This window comes from Lissotriton vulgaris, chromosome 2_1 (genome assembly GCF_964263255.1).
Source record: "Lissotriton vulgaris chromosome 2_1, aLisVul1.2, whole genome shotgun sequence".
Classification (NCBI taxonomy): Eukaryota; Metazoa; Chordata; class Amphibia; order Caudata; family Salamandridae; genus Lissotriton; species Lissotriton vulgaris.
Genome location: NC_141687.1, coordinates 983,187,469 through 983,203,019, shown reverse-complemented (window position 1 = coordinate 983,203,019; position 15,551 = coordinate 983,187,469).

Sequence of the window (15,551 nt, the reverse complement as noted above, 5' to 3'; positions counted from 1 at the left end):
TCAGACATGGCCGGTTCCTCTTTGGGACAAAATTTGGACTAAAATCCATAAGACCTCTAGGGCTGCTAACACTACCCAAACTTTATTTTTTATCTATCATAGAATTTTATTTACCCCACTCGCCTTATCCCGTTTTGCTTCAGATACTCCCCCCTCCTGCTGGTCCTGTCCATCTCCCTCTGCCGATCTCAAACACATGTTGTTTGAATGCCCCCCTATTTCTAAGTTTTGGCAATTGGTCTGGAAACAAATACAAAAGATTTTCCAATTCCAGATCCCCTTTTCACCTCTAATAGTTTTTCTAGGTTCCCTCTCGCCTGCGCTTCCTCACCCTTCTAGCCATTACTCTTTACTTGACCTCTTCCTTGCTGTAGCTTTTCATATCATTACCTCTAATTGGAAACAAGCTGCGAATGTTACCTATCAATCCTGGTGGAATGCAATTTGTTTTAATCACCGATTAGACACCAATTACGTATCTCCCATCTCCTTAGCTATTAAACGGGATCTACTTTGGCTCCCTTTGGTAACATATCTTTCTTCCTTTGCTCCAGTTCCTCCCCCTCCTACTCCAGACATAGTTGAAGTCCGTAAACCACCATAACTTCCTTATTACTTGTGTACTCATACTTATACTTGATTATTAGTGTTTTTGTATTCATATACATTGTATTTTTGCTTACATTATTCCTGCCTTTATGATATGTTCATGCTTTTTCATGCTTGTAATGCTTATTTCATGATGTTTTTATTTTCAATTATTATTTCTGCCATTTGCTTATTGTAACTCTTCTCTCCCCCCCCCCCTTTCCTTTTCCCTTCCTTTCCTTTCATTTTCCCCTATATATTCCTCAATAAATCAAACTTAAAAAAAAAAGACTATTTTTATTTTTGATTGATTATGTCTTTAAGAAAAAGAAGATAACATCTATCATTGTTTTAGAAGAAAAATGGTGCTCGCTTTTGGAGTTTCACATTTTTCTTGTTACTGATTTTAATAGAAATGCCATTTAGCAAATGTTGAAAACTGATTGGCTTAGTCTCCTAAATATTGATATTAATTGTCTTAGTGGATCTGTAGTTGTCCCTCCTTTCTCCAGTGGGATAAGTCTCCACAGAGGTTGAATTACCTACAGTACATATTGATTTTGGATCTAAGATATTTGACACATAAGGATGGCTTGGTTAGTGGACTTCATAATAATATATACACCTAAATGTTGGGCGAGGGGATGTGCCTAACCAACAACGGAGATGGCAGGCATCTGCTGAGGCTCCTGTTGGCCCTGCCACCCAAAGGCTTGTACTGAGGCTCCAAGGCAGCCCCTACAGGGGAGACTAGACAACATTGTTCCCTGGGAGCCAGAAGAACCTTTAGGCCGCTTGTGTGCCCGCCTCCTGAAGGTCCAGTGCTCCTGGCTTCCCGGTAATCACAGACAAGGGAGTAATGGACGTCAGCCGCAGCCTCAAGTTCTCAGCCCGCTGAACTTCATGACAGGGGGCAGAACCAGCCCACATTGCAGCCAGCCGGCATCAGCGGCGATCCCTGTGGGAAACAACACCCTCAGGCAATGTCCTGCAACCTGAAGGGCAGATCTGCTGGTAGAAGCCAACCTTAGGCTCACCATACAGGAGATCCTTTTCTCAATAAATTAGATGAGATCCTGAGGCGATACCAGCTGCCTGGTCCTCTGCCTGTTTTCACAGACCCACAAGAGTGGAGCACTCTTTCTATGCCACGCAGAATTCCTCCATGCTGAGGCCTCCTTCCTGCTGCCAATTGGTCAGCTCAGGCACATCCCCCACTTCAGCGACATCTTCCCCTGTAGGACCCAGAGCATCACCCTCAGGTTCAGCATTCTCCCAAACTGTGGGAATTTCTGGAGCTGGTTTCCAGTGCCCCCTACTCTTCTCTTCCTGGCAGGCACCTTGGCCACAGTTTCAGGCTCCAGGTTCTTCTGATCACCCTGTCTGGCTGCCATGGACCACGTGGTCCGGCATGGCCACTTCAGTAATCCCAACATCTCTAAGGGCAACCTGAGCTCCAACTCCTCCTAGGCGGCATGCTCCAGGTTGTTGCCCAGCAGACAGACCACAGGCCCTTCAGATTATCAATGCAGATGAGGGGGAAGCATCTTAAACTCTTGAGGTGGTCCAACTCCCTACAGGGAATTTTTGGTTGAGCACCACCTTGTAACAGAACATGCCAACACTGATGTCCTTTCCAGAGTCTTCCGCCTTAGTGATGAGAACTCCCAAGAGGTTAGACAACTCTCCCCAATTTCAGGTGGGGGAACACATTTTAGACCTGGCATGTTTTGGCATCATTTCCCCTGTCATTTTGTCTCTGACCTCCTCTTTTTGACTGTGTGTTGCGTTTTGTTTTTGCTTGTTTTAGGACTCTGGACTCGTTACCACTGCTGACCAGTGTTAAAGTGCAAGTGCTCCCTCTCTAAATTGTATTGCTGTTTGGTTTATCCATTATTGGCATATTTGATCTACTAATAAGTCCCCAGTATGGGTCACCAAGGGTGTCCAGGGCCTATAAATCAAATGCCGCTAGCGGGCCGCAGCACTGATTGCGCCACACACATGAGTAGCATGGCAAACATGTCTCAGGCCTACCACTGCAGTGTCTGTGTGTGCAGTTTTAAACTCTCATTTCCACCTGGAAAGTGCATCCCTTTGCCCAGCTGGAACCTTCCATTTTATTATATGTATGGCACCCCTAAGGTAGGCTGAAGGTAGCCCATGGGCAAGGTGCGTACTGTTGTGTTTTATATGTCCTGGTTTCGATTTTTACTAAAGCAACGCCTCTCTCTAATAGGTAAGCATTGGAGCTACCTTGTAACATTTTACATGTGTATCTTCCAATTGGTAATAGATAGAGATTTGGAGTTACATGTCTCTGGACACACAATTCAAAAATACACGTTTTGGTAAAGTTGTTTTTAAAGTTGCTGGTCTGAAAATGCCACTTTTAGAGAGAATTTTCTTGTTTAACCATTCTGAGCCTCTTCCTGTCTACTGAATACACGGCTGGGTTACGATGACATTTGGGCTATTTGTGCGTTCACTCTAGACAGTCACTCAAAGGGAGTTGAGGTGTGTCCTACATATCCTGATGGCCCATCACCAGCCTGATGGGTCTTCCTGAGCTAGAATGGAGGGAGGTGGAGGGAGGAGGGAGGAGTTGATAATGACACCTGAATAGGCTGTGCCTGTCCTCACACAAAGCCGTCTCCACTCCCCCCCCCCCCATAGTGTGTCTGGAGCAAGGGCAGAGAAAGACAGGGTCTAGTGTACTGCAAAGACCTGGTGGTGGGCTCACTTTATTTACCAGATTACCAACAGAGAAGACTTCGTGTCTTCTCTGTTTTAACTTTTTGTGGAATTTGGACACTCCTGACTTTTGGTGGGTAGGGATTGCTTACTGGCCCTGGACTTATACATAGGTAGGGCGGGACGATATGATAAAGCAAATGCAAGATACTGTGCACTACTGAGGGACGTAATGTCTGATTATGGCCTCACGGACCCCAGGCAACTTCTACACCATTGAGGCAGGGAATACACAGGATGGACTATTTCCTTGTGGACCATGCCACTCTGACGGCCCTGCTGGATGCAGACAACAGATTGATGGGAACATCTCAGAGAAAAAGATAGCGACAGCTATCTCAGAGATGCCATACAACAAGGATCCAGGAAATGATAAATTTACTATGGAGTAAAATACACAATTAGTGGTTCCGCTCCTGTGTTGAGTCTTTAGGAGGCTGATGAATGTGGTAGCTTCCCCACGGAATACAACAGAGTCATTGTTTGCCTCATACTTAAAGCAAAGAAGGGTCCTACTGATTGCGCTAGCTACCACCAAATCATGCTCCTCAACATGGATGTGAGGATTTTGACTAAAAGTGCTTTCAACCCACCCCAAGAAGGTCTTTCCTAGTCTGATACATCACTCTCAGGTGGGATTGTCCAAGGCCTGTCCTCCAGGAGCCATATGCGCAGGTTAGCACTTGTTGCGGCAGGTGCACAATGATATGGATGAGAAACTACTGCTCTCGCTCAAAGCCAAAAAGTTGTATAATCGTGTGGAATAGGGATACCTGGTCTGCATGTTGGGGGGAGACTAGGTCCAGGTTTTTCTGGCTAATTTCGCTGGGTATACTCTAATCCCTCAGCTCAAATAAACTGTGGGGGATTTATGTCATCAACATTTGAGATTTCCAAGGGGACCTCATATCCTCTTCTTTCTAGCCCTGGAGCCCCCGGCAGCAACTATCAGACAGTGCAATAGAGTGTAGGGTATCATGACACCGGTTGAGGAAACGAAGATCCTGTTGTAAACGGATTATATCCTCCTCATGCTTTCAGCCTCTGATACTTCTGGCCATTCACTGATGTCCCTGAATTATTCCTTCTCCATGTTCTTGGCATATAGGGTCAACCCGGTTAAGAGGGAGGCTCTTTCCATCATGGACCACCAACCAAAGTGACTTGATGGAGCTTTTGGGTTCACATGGAAACATGCCAGGATGAAATACCTGGGGGTACTGGTGAATAAAATACCAGCGAATATGGTCATGAAAAATCTACAGCCTCTGTTGTCCAAGATTTACATTGATTTTACCAAATGGGTGTCCCTCCATCTCTCCCTTTGTGTAAGAGTGCCGGTTGTGAAAATGGTAACAACCTCCCACTTCAATTATGTTCTCCGTATGCTGTCACTTCCTGTCCCTAAATGCATATTGCGACCACTCCATACATGCATAAAAACTTTCATATGGGCAGGGCGGAAGCTGCTCTTGAATCCTGACAAACTCAATGCAGACACAAAAGCAGGAGGTCTCTGTTTGCCCTACATGTATATGTACTACTTGGCACAACAGAGTAGGTGATCATATAGAAGTCACTTGCTGGAGCCAAACTGAGATTAGGCATTCTCAATGGTCTTGGAGCCATGGACGTTGCAAACAGCCCACCCCCAATGGGGACAATGTGGATGATATGGAGATATGCGCATACATTACTGGGAATCCAGCCGTCTCTTCACTCAGGAGCGCGCTTATGGTCTAATGGCAGCATACAGATAGGTCACCATTCAATTAGATGGCAATCCTGGATGCAGGGGGGAGTGACTATAATTGATGACATATAGGTCGGCTGTGTGTCCTTTTTGCGGACTGTCCCCTCCCTGCACTCAGCTCTGGAAATAAGGACAGATCTGACACTGTTCAAGGTGCATACCAGGACTCTACCAGATCACGCTGCAGGACTCCCCAGTTCACAAATATATACAGGCTTGGGATATGGCTAGAGGGTTGGTTACTAACCTACACCAAATACTGATTGACCACTTGTACTCCGCTACTACACGGACTGAGGCCAAAGCCTACAGCAGGACCGGTTAGGTTTATGATTCAAGACAGAGTACTGTAGAAAGCTCATTGACTCCCGTGATCATACTTCGAGGGAAGCCAGCCTGAAATCTACTTACTTTAATATTTTGCATAGCTGGTACTGGCACTATACAAATTAAAGATAACAAGACTCACACCAGATGACAGATGTTGGAGGTGTGTGCACCAAGATGGAGATCTGCATCTTACCCCATGGCTTGGTCTGCATCTTGCCACTTAATGGGTTGACATTTGGCACACGTTCCTCAATACCAGTCTTTTCCCCTTCATAGACTCAGTGAAGCTAGAACTCTTGTATGATTTATCGAGTGTGGAAGAGGTAGCAACCTCCTTGAAGAGGTGGATGTCCATGGCTCTGACTGTAGTGAAGATCTGTATTCTGCACCATTGGAGATCTTCTAAGGTGCCCACACACTCGGGATGGACATCAGAACTATTTATATTGGCCACATATGAGAAAAGGATATTTAAAGTACAGGATTAATTCACAAAGTTTGAGGATGTATGGGGACTGTTTGTTCACCTAATAGACCCTTGAATTGCAAGGGGGGGCAGAGAGATTGACTTTTTGTAAATTTGGTGTGTATGCTTACTGTTCAGCCCTAGATCCCCATTGTGTTTATACTATTGTTTGTGTTCATATTTTAATATAATTTTGTTCACCTCGTTTACAAGCCTGTAAAAACTTCAGAGAGGTTTAGTGATTGCATCTCTTACTATGTGGAAATCCCAACAAAACATGGAGCAAAAAGAAATGTTGGGTGAGTATGTGAACACTATCAGGGTCCAGGATTGCTTTGTGTGATTTTTCACCCTTCCTCTATGGGGAAGGTGAGACCTACCTACCTACCTCTGATGTCTCATGGTTTGTCGCTAAGACATTTATTGCTGAATCCTAAAGCTTTGTGTGCAGAGATCTATGCCACCATGGCAGAGATCTGTGTACTAGATTGATAGGTGAGGCAGAAGCAGAGAACACCAGTCGGAGGTTAGTGAATTGCATTTTACAGTACATCAAGTAGTGTTACTTTACATACTACAATACAGCTTTTGTGAATGGTACCCTAGATGCCCATCATCCATATCACTAACATTTCCTAAATGGTTGCTGGGTACAGGAAGCATATGTTTCCACTCAATTAAATAGCCAAGATGAATTTAGTTTCTATGCAAGCCTCAGTTACACACAGAGTAAATAATGGTAACTAGATAAAAGAATAGGGGTCCTGTGCATAATGTTAAATGTAAGTTTATGACTGAATTTACCATTTTCCCTTCTACCAGGAATTCACAAACTAATTTTACAAAGGGATTCAAGACAGTTGTAAGCCCATTTGAATGTGCAGAGATCTCTGCCATAAATGTGTTCTCTGTACCCGTAAACCCCACTCAAGGAAAATGAATATTGGTGTTTCAAGACATGGTCAGCCTCGAAAGTTTAGGAATGCTGATGAACAGCTAAGGGGGTGATTATGATGTCGGTCAGAAAGCTTTCCGACCAACATCTTCGGTTTCAATTCCAACCCCCTAAGAACAGAAAGGTCTGAATTGAAACCGGCTAGTAATTCCGGCTGGATTCCAATGGGCTCAAGGAGCCCGTGGACCAGTCGGAGGCCCCAACGTAATCCCCGAGGATGGCGATTGCCCCACATTAGGATTACAATGTCCGTTTCTGACAGGCTTTCCATAACAGGCTTTCCGACATGGAAAACCTGTCGGAAAGTGACTTTTCGGGCCAGTAGGAGGCTGGCTTAGTATATGGTACACACTTATTTAAGTGAAGTACCCTACACTAATCCAGACAACCCTTATGGTGATTTTAGTGGTCTTAAACAACCATAGAAAGCTCTCTAAGTGGTAGCTGTGGAGAGCAGCCTTCAGGCTTAGTCCAGAAGGAGTGTAAAGCAGCTGATTTTACAAGAACTAAATAATAGGGTGTAGGTTAAGTGAAAAAGAACCACACAGTGCAGTTATAAAATATGTATTCATTATAAACACTCACTAACACATTGCAATATCTCCTCCCTGAGATATAATCACAATACACACAATACTTCAATACCATAACATATAAGTAGCATAAATACACAGTGGTCTCCAGGGCAAGACCAAATCACAAATGGAATGCGACCCACGACCGAAGTCGAGACTGACCCCAGAAGACGTAAAAATGTTAGGGACCCAAGGAACCACCCAAGTTTAGTACTCAGGAACCCCACGTAGGCTGTGTGCAGAGTGGGAACACGACCGCATAATCAACACAAGTCAATTGGTAAGCCGCGTTAGCAAGTTTTCAAGAAGAAGGACCCTTACCAGAGGACCCTCAAGAAACCCCATGGAAGGTGAAATGTTGGAGAGTCACCCCACCCATGGATAAACCAGGAACCAGAATCCCTACACCAAGGAAGCCAGGTGCATAGGTGCGAAGTGACGGTGGAAACCGCCGTACACCACAATGGAGGACTTCAGTAAAGATCCCGCAGGCGAAAAATAAGAAAGAGTCAGTTGGAATCCAAGGGTGGATTAAGGATGAGAAGTATCTGCAAGCAGAGGGGACTGAGTCTATGCCACTCAGGGGTGACCAGGAGGCACAAAAAGCGAATGCCCACCGATGTCAGTAGATGCAGGAGAGTTGACTGTGACCTTGGCGCTGAAGCTGTGCAGATCAGGTGATGCTATGGAAACCCAGGAGCCATTCAAGAGCTGTCCCACATCGGATGTCAAGAGCCAGGGGGTCGATGTCCATGGGGAGCACCAACAAGCCTTGACAACGGCAACAAATGTGGCAGACAAAAAGGTGCAGTGTCGGGACCAGCAAGGTCCAAGGGACTCACCACAAGCAGGCAAGTCAGAGTAGACCCAAACAAACAGGGGAGTCCACTGGAGTCCACTGGAGCCACAGAAGAGCCTCAAGAGGACCTGCAAGATGAAGGCCCAGGAGTTGCAAGAGGACCTCGGGTAGCTCACCAATGATGAAGGCCCATGGTGCAGAGGCTGTGATGATGATGAAGATCTTGGTAGCAGGGGATGCTTGAGGCTGGGGCTTCTTGGAGCCCAAAGATCTATGGAGTAGAGAGTCAACAAGTCTTGGCAACAGCAAGTCAGCGTGTTGCACAGGGGTTCTGCTCCAGTGGTTCTGATGAGGGGTACTGGCTTCAAACTTGCTGTGAAGACAGTGTAGGCCTCAAAGGAGAAGCAGAACCCCCGCCTGTGTTGTTGAGTCTTTTGGGGTCCGTGGAAGCCCAGGATCAGCAGACCGGTCCGCTGTGTTGCAGTGCCTGCAGATGCAGGGGAGTGACTCCTTCACTCCAAGGGAGTTTCCTTCCTTTGGGTGTCTTGGATGTCCACAGGCCTATAGAAGAACCTGTATGGAGCACAGGCACAGACGATGCAGAAGACTGGCAGAACGATGAGACCAGGAGTTTTCCCAGTTGCAGTCTCGGTTCCCAAAACGAAGTCCAGGGAAGTCCAAAGTGCTCAGACGGTTGAGATGAAGTGGTTTTGCATCTGAATCATGTCCCTCGATGAATCCAGGGACCCACCCATATGTGATCTCGTAAGTATCCTAACGAAAAGGTTGGGGCAATTCAGGGCTCCTCCCAAAGGATGGGCTTGACAGTGCCCTTTGTCCAGTTTTGTGCCAGAGCGGGAGCCAACGGCTCCCTGAACTGGTTCCAACTGGAGTATGCAAGGAGGGCAACAACTATGCCCCAAAAAGCAGGCTAGTAGCACTGGCAAGTGCTCCCACCCTGGCCCAATATGCTAAATCATGTCTGGGAGGTGGTCATACCTCCCTGTGACAGGAAACCTATTGTCCTGCCTTCCCCTGCTCGAGCTTGGCTCAGCAGCAGGAGGGCAGAATCATGTCTCTGGTCAGCAGCAGCCATAGTTTGCTGTCTGGATCTAGGAGACTGGTACTGAGAGTACAGAGGTCTTCCCAGAGGAGCTTTACACTGCATGGAATCATGCCTCCAAAACCTTTTATGATGTTGGTGTATGATTCCAACTTGTTTGATACCAAGCATGCCAGTGTTTGTTAAAGTCTGTTTACAGTTATCGAATAATGACGCATAGCCACTCTGTGTATCATAATGGCTGAAGCACTTATAACTCAAGAGAATTGACTCCGAGCGTTGTAGGGGTGTCCTGCTTACGCAGGGGCACCCTTGATCCAGCGGGCTATCAACCTGGTGACATCTAGCACTATATGCTCATCTGGGCCCATACAAACCCTTACTCATATAGGTCAGTGAACACCTCTGGGGATCAAGTTTATAGGGCTAAAAATGAAAGTTCATTTATTTATCAATTCTCCTATCTATTGCTGATCCGAAGCCCTTTCCATAATTAATGGATCTATCAGTGATGTCATTTGAGATGTCATCAGTGATGTCATAAGTGATGTCACTGACCATGTCATGAGTGATATAATATGTGACGTCATCAGCAGTGCATTGCGGGCGCGCGAGTTATAGTTAGCTGAACTAACTATAACAAGGGAATTTCAATGGTCTTGTATGAGTGAAATGTCCAGCTAACTATAACATGTGTGAAACCTATGTTTTTTTCAGTGACTTTTTAAGGTTTTTTAAATGCTAATTCCTAACTATAACATGCCTAAAACCTTTGTTTTTTTACTGAATTTCATAGTTTTTGTAAATGTCAATTTTTAAATGTATTAATTGTTATATTTTTTATACTGATTTACTACATTGTTTTAAACTATTTATTTTTAGATTTTTTTAATTACATTACATATTTTTAATATAAATTGAAAAATAAATTGAAACACAAATGTTTTTAAAAATATTGAAATTTTAATATTTGTTTTTTTTATTTTGCATTTTTTTTAATTTAGATATATATTTTATATAGCAGGCAATATTATCCTATAGAAGGGAATTCAAGTTATTGGTAAGTATGGTTAAAATTACTTTTCAGGATCAGTACTGGGCTGAAAGATGCAGCACTGAGGTCTCTCCTGATAACAGGTGAGTAAATCGGAATTCGTAGTTCGGCTGATTTTATAGGAATATTTTAAAGTTCCAAAACTCCACACTTAGAAACTTTTTCAGCAAAAAGCAGGCAATGATATCCTGTGGAAGGAAATTCAAGTTACAGTGGCATTTACTGGAAGCACCTGGTGGGCTAATTGCCCCCCTGGAGCCCTCATGATTGAAAGGGAATTTTTTTCCCGACTTAAAACGCGCCACGGGGCGTGTTTGCATAGTGGTGAAGGAAGGGGGCGTGGCCTTAGGTGACATGTCTGCAAACACGCCCTGTGGCGCATTTTACGTTAGAGAATTAATTCCTCCTCAATCCTGTAGGTCCCTGGGGGCCAACTAGCCCACCAGGTATCTCCAGTGTGCCCCAGGAGGCTGCATTTCAGAGAAGTGTTGAGAGGCCACGCCCCTTTTTACAACACTCTGCAACGCAGCTCCGTAGCGCTTACTGGAGGTACCTGGTGGGCTAGTTGGCCCCCAGGGACCCTCAGGATTGACAAGGAATTAATTCCCCAACTTGAACCGCCGCACAGGGTGTGTTTGCACAGGTGTGAACTCAGGCCCTGCCCCCTCCCTTCACCACTGTGCAAACGCACCCCATGGCGCGTTTTAAGTTGGAGGATTAACTCCCCTTGAATACTGATGATCCCTGGGGTGCAAAGAGCCCACCAGCTCCTCCAGTAAGTTCCACAGAGCTGCGTTGCAGAGAGGTGTAAAAAGGGGCGTGGCCTCAGAACACCTCTCTGCAACGCAGCCTCCTGGGGCACACTGGATGTACCTGGTGGGCAACGCAGCCCCCTGGCGCATACTGAAGGTTCCTGGTGGGCTAGTTGGCCCCCAGGGACCTCCAGTATTCAAGGAAAATTCTTTCCCCCTCTGCAAGCGTGCCAGGGGGCGCATTTGCAGAGTGGTGCAATGAGGGGGTGTGGCCTCCGGTGCGATGCCGGTCTTTTTTTTATTTTATTTTTTTAAGAAGGGGGCTGTGTAGCCTCCCTACTTTTTAAATTGTTGGGCCCCGGGGACTCCATCCCCCGGGCCTGGCCTCTCTTTGGGGACCATGGGGGGTCCTCAATCCCCCCAGGGTCCCTTCCGGCTCCCCGCGTCCTGTGGGAGCCAGCATTGCTTTTCTACATAGGGAGCAGCTAGCATGCTGCTCCCCATGTAGAAAAGCAATAGTCTTTGGTTTTTGGAAGAGAGAGCAGTTTGCTACGGTAGGGCAGGAGCCGCGAGGTTCCCGCCCTACCATAGCAAACTACAGGGGGCAGGCACCCCAGACACTGCAGGAGCCGGCCCTGGGGGGTGGCGGTCCCCAGGGCCACCACAAGGCTCCAGACGGCCCCTTCCCAACATTTAAAAGTCCCGGGGGGTGGTGGTCCCCGAAGCTGGGGGGTCTGTCAAGGACCCCACAATTTAAAAATGTAGTGCCCCGGGAGGTGGCGGTCCCCAAGGCATGTGGGGGGGGCTTGAGTCCCCACTCAGGTTTTTTTTTTTTAAAGAAGCCCCGCGGGTGGTGGTCTCCGGGGCTGCGGGGGGCCGTGACCCCATCGCATACATATTGTTAAAGCCCTGGGGGTGGCGGTCCCTGGGGCTGGGGGGCCCCTCTGGGCCCCCCCATTATTATAAAAAAAAAGAAGCCCCGGAGGGTGGCGGTCCCTGGGGCTGCGAGGGGCCGTGAGCCCCCTGCATATGTAACAATGATGCCCTGGGGTGGCAGTCCCCGGGGCTGTGGGGGCCCCTCTGGGCCCCTATTATAATTAAATACATTGCCCCCGGAATTGACCCCCCCGGGATAATTTCAAATACAGCAGGCTTCATTTGTGTTTTGTTTTTCGCGGGATACGTGTATCCTATGCACATCCCGTGATTTAAAAAGAAATTGGGGCCGTTGGGGGTCCTTTTGGGACCCCCTGAGCAGGCCTAGGGGATCAGGGGGTTTCTACCCTGCCCCCTTTGCGTCTTTTGCGCACTTGTTTTTCAGTTTTCTTGTGCCTCGGTTCTACCGAGACACAAGATGGCTGCCAACACTTCCTGGTTTGGAGTGTTGACAGACAGTTGACAGCCAATTAGCATGTAGCTCGTGCTCGTAAGGGTAAGCACATGATCCTCAGAGGATACACGTACCATACTTAGTACATAGATCTCAGGAACTACAGCACGGGTTTACACCATTTAACGAAAAGCGAGATCTGTGAACCAAACTCTACCTTTTTTCCAAATTTGGTGTAATTCCGTTCAGCAGTTCGGGCTGTAGCCGCGCTTAAACTTCCCTATGGAAAATTGCATGGGGAAAACACGTTTTGGGACCCCCTTTTTTCTCACCCCGCTTGACAAATCGCCCTGAAACTTTCAGGATCGGAGCGGAGCGCCTCATCTTCTTGGAGAATTTCGCGAAGATTCATCAACCGACGCCAAAGTTATTCCAAATAGAATTTTGCGGATTTCCTATGGAAACTAACTATAACTACCTACTGGCGACTGCCAGTAGGTAATATATATATATATATATATATATATATATATATATATATATATATATATATATATATATATATATATTTACATTAGTATGCTTTGTATTAACAGTTTCATATTTTATCTACATTCATGAGGCTACTCATATATGTAATATGTTTGAAGGGAAGTATTTTCCCTACTCTTGTTTACGCTGCAGTAGGAATATTTAAATGTAACTCTTTGCAGTTAACACTTTCTCATGCTTTTGCGCTATTTGGAGTGGGAATGGCAAATTCCATCTCTCCGAAATCCAATGCTTTCCCTTCTGTTGAACAGACTTGAATGAGAATAGTACATTTCACCCCTCCTGTTGTGTGGCGTGTTAGGCTACGAGTGAATTTTCCCGATTCATGCCCTTATATAGGTACAATTCACATTGCCCTAATATAGGCATAGAAATCAAATCCTTATTTAGACACGCCCATGCAGACCAAATGCAGGCATGGCTACTTCCACCCATACCAAACGTCACAACGATTTTTTGGAAAATCGGCTTAAGCAGTTAGGGAACTTCTCCTTGCTTGAATATTGGTTTGTCCAAGAACTCATGTACTTTGCAAAGAACAACTATTCCCTGGGGGTTCTTTTCTGACGTAATTATGCCCAACTTTACATCAAACTGTGGCATTCCTAGACACCTGCAAGGTATAAATATACCTTCACTTGCTCTAGCAAGACACAGTGGTTCGGAGCAGTTCGACTACAGCAAGTGCCAAAGGAAGCCGACCCTCCATCTGGCGCACTGATCAAGAGGCTGCCTTTCTCTCGCTGAGAATCCAGGTCCAGTGTTTCCAAGCTCCTCTTGCGGGGTGTTGGGAAATCGAGTCCCAAGACAGAGATACTAGACCTCCTTCATTCTAACTAAGGTATGGAGCTGATTAGAACCTAGAAATATCTTGGATAGATTCTTGGCAAAACCAACTAAAACCTATGCTACACAATACTTACTTCTTCCCTCGTACTAGACGTTGGTTAGGTACATTGGGGTAGGCGTATTTAGAAGCACCAGTTGAGTATTTTAGTCAATGTTATATATGTATGTATTTTGATATGGCTTAGAAACCATACAATGCTTTTACAGTATTATTTCATAATACTATTCTCGCAGTACGTATTATACTTTGCAGTCTGCATAACGATTGTATCCGTTCACTTCTCTTGCATGAGAAAGAAGACAGTTCAATAAACCCGTTTTATTGAAAACGTCCGTCTCTCTATTTCTCTGCAAACTCTGGTGAAATACTTATTTATTGTTTCCGCGACTCTAGAGATATATTTCTTATTCTTGGGAAACAAAGCTGTCATGTTTATGTGGTTGTCAGAAACAAATCCCTTCTTGTGAATTCGAGAACGTTTCTAGTGACCTCTAAGCTAGCTGGCATTCACTATTAAGTTTAATATATTCGATAGAGACCTAGTCGACCTCAGTCCTACGTCTAATCTATAGGATATGTTATTCAAATGCGCAGAGCCTATTGGGAATATAGGAAATACACTGCACTCCAAATTCCAACACTTTCCCTACTGCTGCCCAGACTGGAGTGGGAATAAGTAATTTTACCTATTTGATAGTCCAGCACTTTTCCTACTGTTGCACTGTTTGGAGTGGGAAAAGTACATTTCACCCCACCAAAATCCGATGTTTTCCCCACTCTTCCGGAGACTGAAGTGAGAATAGTAAATTTAACCTCTTCGAAGTTCAACACTTTCCCTGATGTTGTGTTGTATGGAGTGCACAGATTGGGATGGGAATAGTGATTTTTTCCCCTCCAGAATCTAAAACGTTCCCAACTTTTGTGCTAATTGAAATGGCACTAGTGCATTGTACCCCTCAAAAATCCAATGTTTTCTCTACTGCTGTGTAGACTGAAGTGGTAATAGTAAATTTCAACCCGCCAAAGTTCAACGCTTTCAATACTGGTGCACTGTTTGGAGTAGGCATAGTAAATGTAACTCCTCTGAAGTCCAACACTTTCCCTATTACTGTGGTGACTGGAGTAGGCATAGTAAATCTAACCTCTCAGAAGTCCAACACTTTCTAAACTGTTGCATAAACATGAGTTGGATAATATAGTTAATATTCTTATACACAAAAGGTGTGTATAATACTGGTTAAATTGATTTGATAGAATCAATTGTTATTTTTTCTATTTTAAATAATTTGTCTTCATTTGTAATTTAATTTTAATGTTTGTAGTGTTTATTTTAAATGTGTTTTGGGATATTTCATTTTTACATTGTATTTATTATCTACATGAATTTATATATTATTTTCTTATTCATTCTTTTCTATTTTTATGGTTGTTTTATGTATATATGTTATATATTTATATATATATATATATATGTATATATACATATATATATAGTAACATAATTATTACAATTACTTATCTTACTTAACATACATTATGTTGAAATTATGAATAATCTTAATGTATTTCTACTAATATATATATTATATACACATATATTTATTTATTGCCACAAATTGTGAAAGCGCACACTCAGGCCAGAGATCCAAATGCAGAAATTGATTTATTACTTCATAAATCTGCAACACATTTTGACCGTCCAGTGATACACATAGATGGGCGTCATTACT